The sequence below is a fragment of the Peromyscus maniculatus genome, chromosome 13, assembly GCF_049852395.1.
Source record: "Peromyscus maniculatus bairdii isolate BWxNUB_F1_BW_parent chromosome 13, HU_Pman_BW_mat_3.1, whole genome shotgun sequence".
Lineage (NCBI taxonomy): Eukaryota > Metazoa > Chordata > Mammalia > Rodentia > Cricetidae > Peromyscus > Peromyscus maniculatus.
The window spans coordinates 10,274,306-10,287,880 of NC_134864.1; the positions used below are offsets into that span (position 1 = coordinate 10,274,306).

The following is a 13,575-nucleotide window of genomic DNA, read 5'->3' on the forward strand; positions in this document are numbered from 1 at the left end:
CCACCCCACAGTGGGAGAAAGCCCTCTCTCCAGTACTAACTAGCACTGCCTCTCAGTTGAACTTTGCTGCCTCCTAGCCTCCCTCATACCAGGAGGCAAAGAACATGTTCTTACTCTGTATACTCAGACATGCAGGATAGCTACTATCAAAAGGAGAAAGCACCTTGTCCTGGAGCCCTTCAAGGTCCAAAGGAAAGGAGGATTCTGGCCACCCTCTGCCAGCTTAATGGCAGGAGAGCTCTGCCCTAGTTCAGCTCAATATGGAGAAGGTAAACAGGGCAATGGTGTAGTGGAGCACACCTTTAATCCCAGCACTCAGGAGGCAGAGCCAGGTGGATCTCTGTGAGTTCGAGGCCAGTCTGGTCTACAGAGCGAGATTCACGACAGGCACCAAAACTACACGGAGAAACCCTGTCTCAAAAAAAAAAAAAAAAGAAGGAAAGAAAGAGAGAGAGAGAGAGAGAGAGAGAGAGAGAGAGAGAGAAAGGAAAGGAAGGAAGGAAGGAAGGAAGGAAGGAAGGAAGGAAGGAAGGAAGGAAGGAAGGAAGGAAGGAAGGAAGGAAGGGAAAAGAAAAAACAAAACAAAACAAAAAGAAGGTACCCGGAAGCAACCTATTCCTAGCCTCAAGTCTGTGAACAGCTGCAACTCCAGGCATGAGGCTTAGCTGTGTCCGAGCAGCACACACCTACTTTGGTTCCAGGATAGCACACAGACCAAGTTCATGTCACACCAGGAGAGCATCAACAGAAACAGGAAATTAAGAGGGATCATCAGTACCGACATGGAAAGAGATGGCACCAAAGGCAGAAATAACACCAAGACCACCAGGACTGGGTCACAGTGGTCCTGGCCACAGGATGACCCATGTAACACAGCTTTGAGGCTAATTTCCAAGGAAGAATATGAAGTTAAGGTAAATTTCCCTGGACACCAGAACTGGCAAGCCAAGAATGGACAAAGCCTGGGGCCCTGGATGATTCCATGAACAAAATGGACAATATGGAGCCACAAAAAGATGGAGGGTGGAGTCCTCCAGGCAGAAGCATCCTCCTACCTCCAGAGTTAGCCAGGCAAAGATTGAGGCCACAGTTATACCTGAAAAACTAAGAGGAACGCCCTAAGGAAAAGAGGTCAGCACTAAATTTAAGTATAACTCTTGGCCAATTTCTGAAGTCTAAAAACCAAGGCCCAGAACCCTCAGAAGGCCTTATCCTCTCAATGCCTGGCCCACTCAAGGCCATTTGATGAGATGACACTCAGGACTTCTGCCCTGGAGAGGACTACTCAGTATTCTTGACTTTAAAGATTAAGGCCCAGCATCTCCATGCAGAGGAAGAACTGGGGAAGGACCATACTCCCTAAGCAAGAATCTCATTACCCTAACCACCCTAACCACCCTAACCACCCTAACCACCCTAACCACCCTAACCACCATCACAAACACAGAGCCCCAAAACTCCACAGCTCCTCAGTGAGTAACGGTGAAGAGAATGAGCACCCACTGACCCTCCTCCCACCAGGAATCTATGAGAGAAATTTAAATTCACGCTGGATGTGGGCTCCAGTGTGCAGGCATGTATGTCTATGAGTGCACACACGCACACGTGTGTGCGTGCATGTGTGCATGTGTTTGCACACATGCAAATGAGAGCTGTGTGTGCCTATCTAGGTACATGCACAGGGGCAAGGGTAGCATTCCCAGAGCTGAAGCGGGGTTGAAGAAAGGGAAAGGGGAGGGTGGCTAACAAACGGCATAAACAAGGTCACCTGCCAAAGCAATTGCCAAGCCCACAATAGCAACCAGTGGCCAAAACATTCCCCAGCCTGTCCCACGAGGCCACTTCCTGCTTGAGTCTTGCCACCCATGGTACAGGTCCTCAGTGTGCTTTGCCCAGGAACATAAGTCACCAACACAACCACTAGGAGAATCTTCCACCTTGCCTCCTAAGTCAGGACCCCTGTGAAGGGTGTGCAGGCACCTCTCTGGTCAGAATACTCTCCACACTAGGCATAGCATACCAAGGCTAAAACAGCTGCTGCCTCCCTCCACACAAGTATCTAGCTAGCCTGTGCCTGCTGCCAGGGATGTAATACTTGATCCTCACACAACTCAGCCATGGCAAGGTCCCGCCACTCTGGTTGAACAGAGGAGAAAACAGGAAAAGCCAGGCAGATGCCAAGAGAATAGCTCACACACAACCACAGCAGATGCGCACCTGTCCTGTTTCTCAAAGTCTAAGTCCCTCCTCACACACTCTAACCACCCAAAGTCAGACTCCGGACGAGCCCGGCCCTTCCAGTTGATGCGTTACTCCACTGTGCACCCAATCAATATGAAGGCAAAAAGGCACAGGCTCAGAGCAGCTGCTAACTGGAACCCACAGCCCTCACCATGGAACCTGCTGCGCTAGGAACATCCGCTTTTTCAGTGGGAGGCTAGAAGCAAGAGCATCCAAGCTATGGGGCAGAAGGGCCCATACATAATGGCAGCACTGGGACTGGTCCATGCTAGACACCAAAGCAGCACAGCAAGACACCGCTGACCCCACGCATGTGGGCCTCAGAAGGTAGTGAGGCTAATTCCTCTCATGCTGGGGCAAGGTTGGGGGTTGGGCTGCCAACATCTGCACTCTGCCTGATAACAACAATTTTCAGAGACAGAAATTCTCTTATCCAAGCCGTAAATGAACAGACTGAGGCCAGGAGGCTGAACAGTTGACTCTGTGGCCTGCCACAGGCTGGAGGACCACAAAGCCCAGGCTCTGAAGCCCCTCGGTCAGATTCCAAAGTATATTCCTTCCAAAATCTCACTGGCACACAGGAAGAGGTATGGTGTGGATCACTGACTGGGCCTGAGCTGTATTTGTACTACATCTTCTCAGGAGACACTTGGCATCTGCTCACTCCTACCTATGGCAGAAGCATCATCAGGCAACTAACTAACAGTCATAAGGAGCAAGGCCAGCCACACAGGGAAGCTGGCTAGTGGGCCTGGAAGCCCTACCCTCTGGGTTTCTGTGCAGCCCAGTTACTGGGGCCCTGGTCTGCCCTCCACCCTCTGTTTACTTAGGACCCCAGCCATGACCATCTACCTCACTGGACTACAACCACACTCCACAACATCATCTCTTTCCACCCAGTGGCACCACTAGAGCCACGCTGGGGCTGAGCCCCTCTCTGAGGTCATCTGTATTCTCCAGTTAGCCAGTGGAGATAGAATAAAGCAGGACCCTGTCTCTGCAAGACACTATGGCAGTCATGTACACACACCACTGGAGAATGCCACCCAGGCCCTGCAGCTGACCTTGCCGAGCACACTTCACCTCCTAAGCAAATCATTCTTCCCATAGAGAGGATCACATGGGATTCAGGTCTGCAAAGTGTTCAGCACGGCCTGTGCTGTAAGCCTGAGCTCACTCAAGGACTGCTCCAGAACTGCTGCAGAGCCCAAGAAAGATCCAGGTGCTTCATAATGATGGCAGCAACCTAGCAACTGCCGCCCTCCTCAGCATCCCTTCCCCTTCCCTCCCTCTAGACAGCAGCCATTTCCATAGGAGGAGGCTGATGTCCTAGCCAATTTCCGGAAGAGGCGAGGCGAGCCCAGCACCAGCATGTAGGCTGAGCCGCGCGCTGTGCAGGCTGTGCTTCTCATGGCAGTGCCTGACTCAGAGATGTTGTAAGACCAACGCCAGACCAAGCAGTACGTACTTAAGACTCTGCAGGGGCAAAGATGGTCCTTCCTTAAGGGCATGCAGTCAAGGAGTTCTGGGACACTTAGCAGGGCCCTGTCACCCATGAAGCTGACTCTTCTAAGACCAGGTGCAAGGGGGATGGGGGGGGGAGAATCCTTAATACATTGTAAAGGAGCCAGCTCCCTCCCTGCTGGAACACTTCCTCCATCTGTACTTTGGAAAGTGGGCCAATCAATTTCCCAGAGTAAGTGATTGCGTGGAGAGACCCTACCTGATAAAGCTAACACCAGAAAGATCCGCTTGACACTCCAAACCACTACATGTCTCCTTTTTAGTCATCTCAGAAGGACATAACCTGACTCTATGCCTCCTCCTCTATGTGCCTCCATTCTTCAGGGGCTTCCTTCCAGAGTGTATGCTGTGCCCACAGCAATCCCATGGAGAGTGCACATGGCCTGCACCTTTCCCTCAGTTCTCCTTGCCCTCCACAGGGTGCCTGCCCCTTGCTGTGCCACCACACACTGTCACATGCCTACAGCACCCATATCCTGAGCATCCTGTCACGAATCGTCTCCCTCCAGTCACTGTTAGCTTGCCTAGGAGGACAGTGATTCCTGCTCATACCAAGGGGGAACAGTGAAGCGGAGGATGGAAATCACCCAGATGCAGGGAACGGGAAACCCTTAGCAACTGCATTTGTGGCCCAGGACAACAAAACAGCTCTTTTCCTAGTTGTCACCTAGTTGTCACCTTGCTGACAATAAAGACCTATCACAAAAAGGTCATCAGGCCACTTCACAGCCCCTCCGGGAAACAGGGCAGCACCACTGGCCCAGGTACACATCACATCAAAGAGCCTGCAGACTCACTGACAAGGCAGCTACAATCATAGGCCAGGTCCTGTCTGCAGGAAGGGACCGTAACATACACAGTGCCCTGAGGGGCTCATAGCATTCCAAAAGCAATTATCTTGAGCCCTCCAGTCCTTGGTATCCCCAAGCTACATAACAGCCTCCACAAAAACAAAAGACAGATAAATTCTTGCTCCCAAATGATACTAAGGTCCCTGCAGGGAGGCCTCCCAACCACAATTCTGACAGATGCAGAGATACCCTAAGCTGGGGTAGGCTTCAGAAAGTCCTGCAGCTGCATCAAAGGCCTGGTCACCAATAGCCCTGCAGATGACACATTCTGCCCTTCCCACTATTCCTACCAGAGGCCTGCAAGCAAAGCAAATAATGAGCAGCATAAGGTGGGGAAAGAGAAGACAGACAGGGAGATGAGGACCAGGAACCTCCAGTGGGTCTCCTCTCCCTCCATCCTACAGATGGCAAGAGATGCAATGCCAGCCAGACAAGGAAGTCAAAAAGGTCAAGCTGTGGGGTTCAACTCAGGCTTCACTCAACACGCATGCTCTGTCTCCAACACCCCAGAGCCGTGGAAAGTCAGCTTCAGAACCATTATCCTACACCAGAGGCCAACAGCACCAAGATGAGCAGAGCCACGCATACATCCCCCCACCTGCAATCAGCCCCCTAAGGAGCCAGAAGACAAGGCACCTCAGACAAGTAAAGCCCCATTGTTGGCCTCTTTATTCTTCGAGCTATATTCCCACTTAGATTCTGAAAAATCTGTCACCAAAGTGCACCCAAATGACGATCACAATCTAACCTAATGGAGGAAATGTTCTTCTTTAGGAAGGACTATTGACTAACTCTAAATCCCAACATGCTCTTCCAAAGGCCCAGCGCTGTGGCCTGCCCCATGCCAGCTGCCGGAGAGAAGAGTCAGCCTGCTGCCTGAGGACTTCAATGGGTACCAACGCACAGATCTTTCAGGTCAGCTGCCACTTCAGCTGACAAGTGCAGGAGACCCTGGGGCTGCTGCAGAATGTACAGGGCAGTAAAAATGAAAGGCAGCAACCTGTTATGGGAAAGGAACTTACCAGAAAAGTGGAGAACTCACTCCGCAGTCCTGGATCTGTCCCTCCAGCTCCGACAGTCAAGGGAAGGAAAACACAGGAGCTGCAGAGAAGTGTCCCACAGAAAGGGGACGGATCACCAATGCCAGTTCTACCTAGTGCAGACTTCACAGAAATACCAGACCAAAAGGGGCCTTACCCACTGTGGCATTTACCAACTACTCCCTAAGCTCTTTAAAGTCCAAGGGCACCTTAGACCAACTGACCAACCTGTACCCCCTGTCAGGGAGGCTACAGCACAAACCTCAACTCGTGGATCGCAGGGCTCTAGCGTGAGTTCAGAGGTGAGCAAGCTTTAAAGGGCAGAGCAGAGCAGGGACTGTGGGTCGGGCCACACTACTGCAATGACATGTGCCCACATGCAACAGCTCTGGTCCTGGGCTTTGCTGCAGATACTGGTGTCAAGGTGAGAGCTTTTCCTCCACTGGTTCCCAGCAAGCATCTGAATAAGCTTCTTCTCTAAGAGGTCCGGGGTGGGCCACAAAGGAAGTTCTCAGCAGCAGCATTTGAAAGAGAGACTGAACCCTGTCCCCTCAGCCTGCAGCGCCAGCCTCAGAGTAGAATGACTCAAGCTTGACACAAGGGGTCCTTCATGATGGGGCTCAAACCAGAGCCCTAGCACACACTACCTGGGAGCCTTGACGATGTGCCTCAAGACAGCCAGAGGTTAGGTCCATCAGTAGCAGAGCCAGGCATGGGCATAAGAAACAGAACCGAGGGAAGGCAGCCACATTAGACACCAGATGACGGCACGGCAAGGCACAGCAGTCCTTCACAAGGACAAGCCCCCTGCAGCCAGCACAAGAATACCCAGGTCTTCTCTGCTCACACACTCCAGCTATGCAGTCCTTGGAGCTGGGCCATCATCCCGCCATGAGGGCCTTCCTACCCTGATGCAATTCCACCACTCCAACTCTGACTCAAAAAGACCACACCTGCTTACTCTCTGACAAACACCCCTCCCCCAACGTGCTCAGCCTCTTGCCACCCCAGCCACAAGGAGCCCTCTCAGCCTCCCCTCTTCATGCTTCACACAAGCCTGGTTCTTGGGGTGGTAACCTTAAGCACCTGTTGTATGTCTGTTGCTCTTCCTAGGTCCCTATCTGCATCTGTGTTTCTTTCCGGGGGCCAGTGGTAGGAAGGAGGTTTGGGATCCTCCAGACCTCTGTGCCAGCCACAAAGCAGGTGTTCAACGGAGTCCCATCTCCCAAGCCTCGTCTGAAACTATAACCTGGGCACAATTGTGAGCAGGATGAATACTTAGAAAGCAAATAAAAGGTCCATTAGAAATATTCAGGACCTTCTTCTTCAGCACCAGAGACCAGGGGTAAGAGAAGCATAAAAACTGCCGCTTCAAAAAGAACTACTCTAGCAAAAAGCAGCCCGTAAAACAAATGAGGGAGTCACCATTCCTCACCATTGGGACAGCACTCCCACTTGGAATACTGCTTCAGGCTTTCAAGCCATAGATGATTTATTGTCTCAAGCTTAAACATCAATCCAACAAAAGCTCTTGACTCACACAGACGGAATACTTTATAGACAACAGTAAACTAACAAAGCTCAACATGCAGCTTTAAACAGAGCAGACTCTAAAATGTTTATGTATGCAACCTTATTAAGGGATCATGTTAAAATTATGAGGTTAAATAAGAAATGACTAAGTAATGTTATTAATTCAAAATTAAAACAAACAGGGAAAATGCCTTTAACAGGAGCAGCAGCTTGTCACCTTGAATACCACAGCCAGCCTCCTCCACCCACCCGGGGGACAAGCTGGGCATTTGCCCCGGCCGGGCACAACGGCCCGTTTGCCCCTTGGCAGCTGGGTTTAAGTCCTTTCTGCCTCTCACTCCTTGCTACATCACAGAACCCACTTCACTTGTATTTATGGATCTACTTAACAGCGTGTAATCTCCAAAATCAGGAGCAAGAAGTTCCCAGATGCTTGGGGGGGGGGGGGGGGCGCTAGGGAACAGGCAATTCCAGAACACAAGCAGACAGCACGGGAGCAATGGACTGGGTGTGCGTCCTCACACAGCTCTGCCTCCAAGGCCCGCACTGCATTGCCCACCCATTCATCAGGTACCTGAGCTGCCGTGTACCAGGCACAAAGCAGACATGAGGCATTCTTGGCCTTTTGACTCCTTGAAGTCTTGGGCCAGCAAGCGATGACATTAAACAACTCATGTCACGACAACTTATTGAAACAGCACAAGTGGAGAACGTGAGGCAGGAGGAGGAAGGCCTCTAAACTAAGTTGAAGAGAAGACTGAAGCGAAGGACTGGGGAAGACAGAGGCAACAGGAGCGTATGTGCGAAGGCCCTGACCGAAGAGGCCCGGGAGGAGAGGAAGCAAAGCAGGCAGAGAAAGCTCGGCAATGAGGCAAACACCATGAGTGAAGGCCAGGAAGCCAGAGGCTAGGACCCGCAGGCTCTCGGGGTCTTCAGAGAAGCCCTGACAGGATTTCCTGCACGGAGAGCTGGGCAGAGGTCTGCTTTCGCAGAGGTCCATTAGAAAGAGCCTGCAACACGGACTGCACCAGAGCAGAGCAGACCAGGAGACCAGCCCCACCTTGGAGAGCTTAGGAGGGACTCAGAGCAACAATCTCAGACTCTTCTAATACTAAGTGTGTCTATCAGCTTCCCAAGGACCTGGTTATTCTCCTTTAAAAAAACAAAAACTGAGCAGTACCAACTGTTTTAATACAACTATAGTATCATTTTCATTTTTTTATACTGCAAAAACATATAACCAACACCAACACATATAAACAATGAAAGTCTCTTAAGCCCCATTTTCCTGATATCCCAATGGCTATCAGTATCACCTTGGAGACTCCTTTAAAACCAGAAGGCCAGTCTATATAGACTGCTCAGAGCCAAATGCCTGCCTGCCATGCACAGGGAGGTCCCCACCCCCCAACAACAAGAGTACTCACGGAGCTGCACTTCACTAAATGGCAGAGTCCCATGCCCTGCATGTACCTGGGTGTCAATGTGCGTATTACAGTCTCCCATTAGAATAAATTCTAAGATAACAGAACTGCTACTTGAATGAATGGCCATTCTGATACTTTCCTGGAGAACAATTAAATATTTTGCCTAAGAGTATATACTGTTCTCTTTAAGAACAAATATGTTTAATACCTGATGGGCCTAGGCCCCAGTCTAAGCAATGGTTACATAGAACTTGTTATACTCTAGGAAGCCAAACAGGACAGGAATCCTTATCACAGCCCTGGGTGCTGTTATCAAACTAATACAAAGGGCACAGATGGAATCTCCTCTACGCTGGGTTATTAGCTAGGCTGTCTTTTCTTCTTAGCTATGATCTGCCTACTTGCATTCCTTCCTAATCTTGTAACAGGGAAGCTCGTCCTTTTATTGTTAGTTTGCAAAAGCTCTTTATATACTGACCATTAATCTCATACAGGCCAAATGGGTTGCACATTCTTTCTCTTGCCTCTGAATCTTAATTATGGAGTCTTTCTCCAGAGACTTTTTTCTTACTGTTACATCTGTCAATAATTTTTCTTAAGGCTCTGTTTTTAAGGATAAGAACACTTAGATGCAGTAGTTTTTCAGTTTGTGGTCCTCAAATACATGCTTCCAATAAAAAGTTCCAGTGAACACTAAGCAGCTCTGGTTAAAAAACGGACACAGAGCACAGGCCGTTTTCTGCTGCCACCACCTGCTCCCTCCCAGACAGCCTTGATCTTCTCAAGAGACCCAAAGCAAGGAACAGGATGTAGCAACCATTGGCTAACCTGATTGGACTGTTCTGTTCCCAATTTCTGTGATGCTACGGATGGAACCCTGAGCCTTTTAATGGCCCCAAACCATACACAGAAGACACAAAGTAAGACAGCATGAGGGCATCACAGTTACTTCCCTGACCCGGATGAAACCCAGAGAGCCCTGACAGCTCCAAGGACAGACAGCCCAACACTACACTGGAAAGGTATTCCAAATTATCTTCTCAAGGTAGCTGTGCTTGTTGTCCAAACAACAGCACTGACCTTCCACACCAGGCTCACTCTGGCCTAGAAGCAGAGGCAAGGAGGAACTCAGTCTCTGGGACTCAAGGCTGTCATTCCTTTCAGACATCCCTTCATCAAAGCGTGTGCAACATCACCCATCTCCTGTGGCTACGGGAGCAATAAAGGAAACCTAGATGGGAAGTGCTCACAGAATGACCCATGGTCCTGACTGCGTGCTCATTAAACACTAGCTACTGACTTGTGTGATCTCCCTGATCCAGAGAGGACAGTCTGATCTGCTCAGGAGCTTACAGGATTCTAACGTAGCCGAGTTACATGGAGGGTCCCAGTGGAGGCCATCTGTATGGAGCCTGGTCTGGCCTTCCAGGAAGTAAGGAGGCACGTCAGGGAGGCAAGGGCAGCAGCACAGCCAAGAGCAGCTGCAGATGCCAGCCTGCATTCCACCCTAAACAAAGCCCATCCTGCTCACTCACGTGAGCCTAAGAGCAAACAACCGACCTCCTGACAGAAACGCAGGCCATCTCAGCTCAGTGAGTTCTGTAGGAATGGACTAGGGTCTGTTCAAATACAGCAGCAGCACTTCTGACTCTGCCCCTCGGTCATCTGCCTTGAGCCTCAAAGGTCAGGGTCACACTTAATGCCCAGAGTTGGCTCAACAGCAGGACGCATGCTGGTCACTGGAGACCAGAACAAAGTCACTCCAAAAATCCCTTTGGGGCCCCTACCCCAGAGTAGAATGGGTAACAACCAATGGGACATGGACTCAACTCTGGCTTCACCCCAGAGCCTCAGAGCCATCCAAAACTCTGGTCGTGGGACTGAGCCCCAATTCCACCCCAACCTGCCAACAGTGGCAGGTGTCTCTCATTTCTGCACCTCCCTGGCTCCCCACATCAGGTATTAATGTATTACTTATGGCAGCTTCGGAGTTCTGAAAAACCAGCCGTTTTCAATAGAAAATGGCATGGACGAGCTCGACAGGAGTGATGAAATTTTTCTCTGCTCTGGCAATTAGGACGGCACAAAGTCGCCTTTCCTTTGGTGCCACCCCCAACATCAAAGGATTGGAATTCAAAGCCATTCATGCTGCATTGAAACCTCACAATGAGGCTGGAAAATGGAAGTCGATTACTGGGCAAAAATATGCAGTAGTTAAAAGGAAAGACTTCTAACGAAATTAAGCTGCAGCAGCCCCACGACGGATGGAAACTTCCAGTACTACAGCTCCTCTGGTAAACATCAAGAGGGGCATCCTCCTAACACAGGTTTGAAACCCAAGTCAAGCTGAGTGCCAGGAGGCCCATGGAGACAGAGGGTCATGCTGTCTTGCCCACTTCATGCAGCAGCAGCCCCTAGGCTTCTGAGAAGATGCCATTTGGGGGCGTTTTATGTTGCACAGCTCTCTGATGTTGCTAACCACAGAACATTCCGGCTAAGGCTGCTTTGGTCGCATCTGTCCTTGGTCCCTAGGCCTTCCAGGCTTGTTTGCAGTCCACAGTCATCTTCCTCCCCCGCAGGGCTCCCGTCTCCCCTCTAAGCAGGCAGCAGACCCCTAAAGGGGGCAGTGTTACCTCTGCCTTCTAGCAAACCCAGCCTCTTCTGGGTGATGACTGCTCTTTAGGAAGGCATTTGATCTTTAAAAGAAAAGCCAGAACACAGAAAACCATAGAAGTCTTACAGTGTGTCGGGTGTGTGTTTTTTAAAGGCATGAAAATACTTCCCTCCTACACAAACGGGGAGTTCTTCTGGGGAAAGATGCCACAGATCCCGAGGAGTGGCAGATCTGGGAAAAGCGGATGGGTCTTAAAAATAGACAACTGAACCTAGACTAGAGCTGCAGAAGCTACCTGGGAAAAAAAAAGAATTTTTAACTAAATCTCACATATTTTTGATATTCAAAACTCCATTCTGATGAAACTTCTAACTGGGTGGCATTTTGCATTTCCAATTATAATGGAGTAATTGTGTTGCCATAGAGACTGCAAAATTCTGCAATAACTTTTGCTGCCTTGTAACTGCTATAGTGTATATTTGTGTACAAGCAGCTGAGTTTTCTTAATTCAACCTCCCTGCCTCTCCCCAAGCACTACCCCCCTCCCACCACCACCCCCACCACCTTTCTGGCTGGATTCTGAAACACCACACTAGCTTTCATCAGGCCGGTCCTGAAATAATGCACGGAATTATCAGAAGCAATTAAAACTCCCAGCAACCACGATCATATCACGGAGGAAAAAGCGAAACCAGGTCAAGGTGCAAGCCGCCAGCATCCCCCTATCCCCAAAGTGAGGCAGAGCCAGAGCTGTTTACACGTTAATACTCCCAGGCCTTAAATGCTTAGGTGGTTTGTGGGAACAGGCAGAAAAGCCTGAGCAGAGAAAAGCAGGGAGGCAAAGTGACTACACAGGCCTTTCCTCCCTCCCCGAGCAGGCAGAGCGGCTCTCAGAAAGCAATTAGGTAGGTCTCTACAGTAATGCAATTAGGATTTAGTTAAGAAAGTCATTAGTTCTAAAATAACTTAAGTTTAATTTCTGCGACGCTTTATTTGAAAATCGTGTCACAGCAGGTCAATTTACAGCATGCAATAACCAAAACACTGCTATCAGCGGCTGCAAGTTATTAACAATTTTCGGTGTGCATTAAAGGAGAACACGGGTTCCACACCCGGCCTTTCCGACCGACTCCCGCGGTGTGGGCTACAGCCGTGCCTTCGGAACCCTGGCTCAGGGTGGACACCGGGTCGCCTCCCGGGCTCGCGCAGCTCCTCGCCAGCCCAGCGGCGGTCCGGGCCCAGCCGCGGCCCCCGCCCCGCCGCCTGCCGCCGCCGAGGGGCGTTTTCTGCAAACTCACAGGCTGACAAAGTTACATAAACGCCCCGGCCCCCGCCCCCGCGCGCCCACCTGCCCGCCCGCCGGCGCAGGCCGCTCTCCCGCCCGCCAGCCCGCGGCGCAGGGCCCCGAGGCCTCGGCGGGGCCGGGCGTCCACCTGCCGCCAGCGACCGGGCGGCGCGGACAATGACGGCCGGTGGCTTACCGCGGCGGCGGCGGGCCGCGTCTAGCCCTGCTCGGGCGCTCCGAGCCGCATCTCCTCAGCCTGCGCCGCCGCCGGCGGGCGGGCGGGCTCGGGCGGCGACGGCGACAGCAGCCGCGTTGAGGGGGCCGGGCGTGAGGCGGCGCGGCGACGGCGGCGGCGCGAGCAGGCGCGCGGGCTCGGGCTCGGGCGGCGGCGGCGGGGATGGTGCTCCGCGGCGGCGGCCCCACAACCTCCCCTCCTCATTCACAAAAAATTGACCCACGTTGAACCATGATGCTGCTCCCCCTCGAGCGCAGAGCCGCGCGGGGATAGGCCGCGCCCTACGCCCGTCAGGCGCCCCGGCCCCGCCCCTCCCGCCGGCGGCCCGTCAACCATTGGCTTCAACGGCCTTGCGTCACCTCCCCCCCGGGGGCCCCGCCCCCTGCCTGGTTTCTAATGAAGAAAGCGTCAATTACGGCTCGACCCCGCCTCCGAGAGCTCAGCTGCCCTTCCATTGGTCCGTGGGCCCTAAGCCCGCCCCACAGTAGCCCAACAGCCGGCCCCACTCCGCAGGCACTACAAAGAGGCTCCGCCTCTGCCCGCCCCCTTGCAAAAGTTCCAAACCCCATTGGCTCCCGAAATTGTCAATCCCGGTGAGCGGGGCGTACAGAGGATTCTCCAGGCGCCAGTGATGGGAGCTTCGCTGTGGAGAAAGAGCAGGGAGCTGGGGCGGGCACTGACTGGAAGCTTTGGCCAGACCTGCTCGGCAGCCCGTGGCGCTGCCTGGGTCAATATGGTGTGCATGAGCTCCTGTCTCATGGTCAAAGGGGTCGCAGAGGGGCGCGGACTGAAGCGGGGGCCCGGCCAGGCCTGGTTGCTACCTCC

At 52.0% G+C, this 13,575-nt stretch overlaps 1 protein-coding gene across 16 annotated transcripts in view; it reads right to left on the reverse strand.

Annotated features, from left to right (window-relative positions):
- Nucleotides 1-13,062, reverse strand: part of Hdac4 (histone deacetylase 4) — a 262,371-nt gene extending 249,309 nt beyond the window's left edge. For 6 of the 16 annotated variants that reach the window (XM_076549624.1, XM_076549619.1, XM_076549614.1 and 3 more), the window contains exon 1: nucleotides 12,712-12,951. The gene's annotated coding sequence lies outside the window, so the exon portion shown is untranslated. Of the gene's footprint in view, nucleotides 1-12,711; nucleotides 12,953-12,973 lie in introns of those variants that run through there. The other 10 variants (XM_042259865.2, XM_042259864.2, XM_076549617.1 and 7 more) reach the window with 4 other exon arrangements.
- Nucleotides 13,063-13,575: the final 513 nt, after the last annotated feature.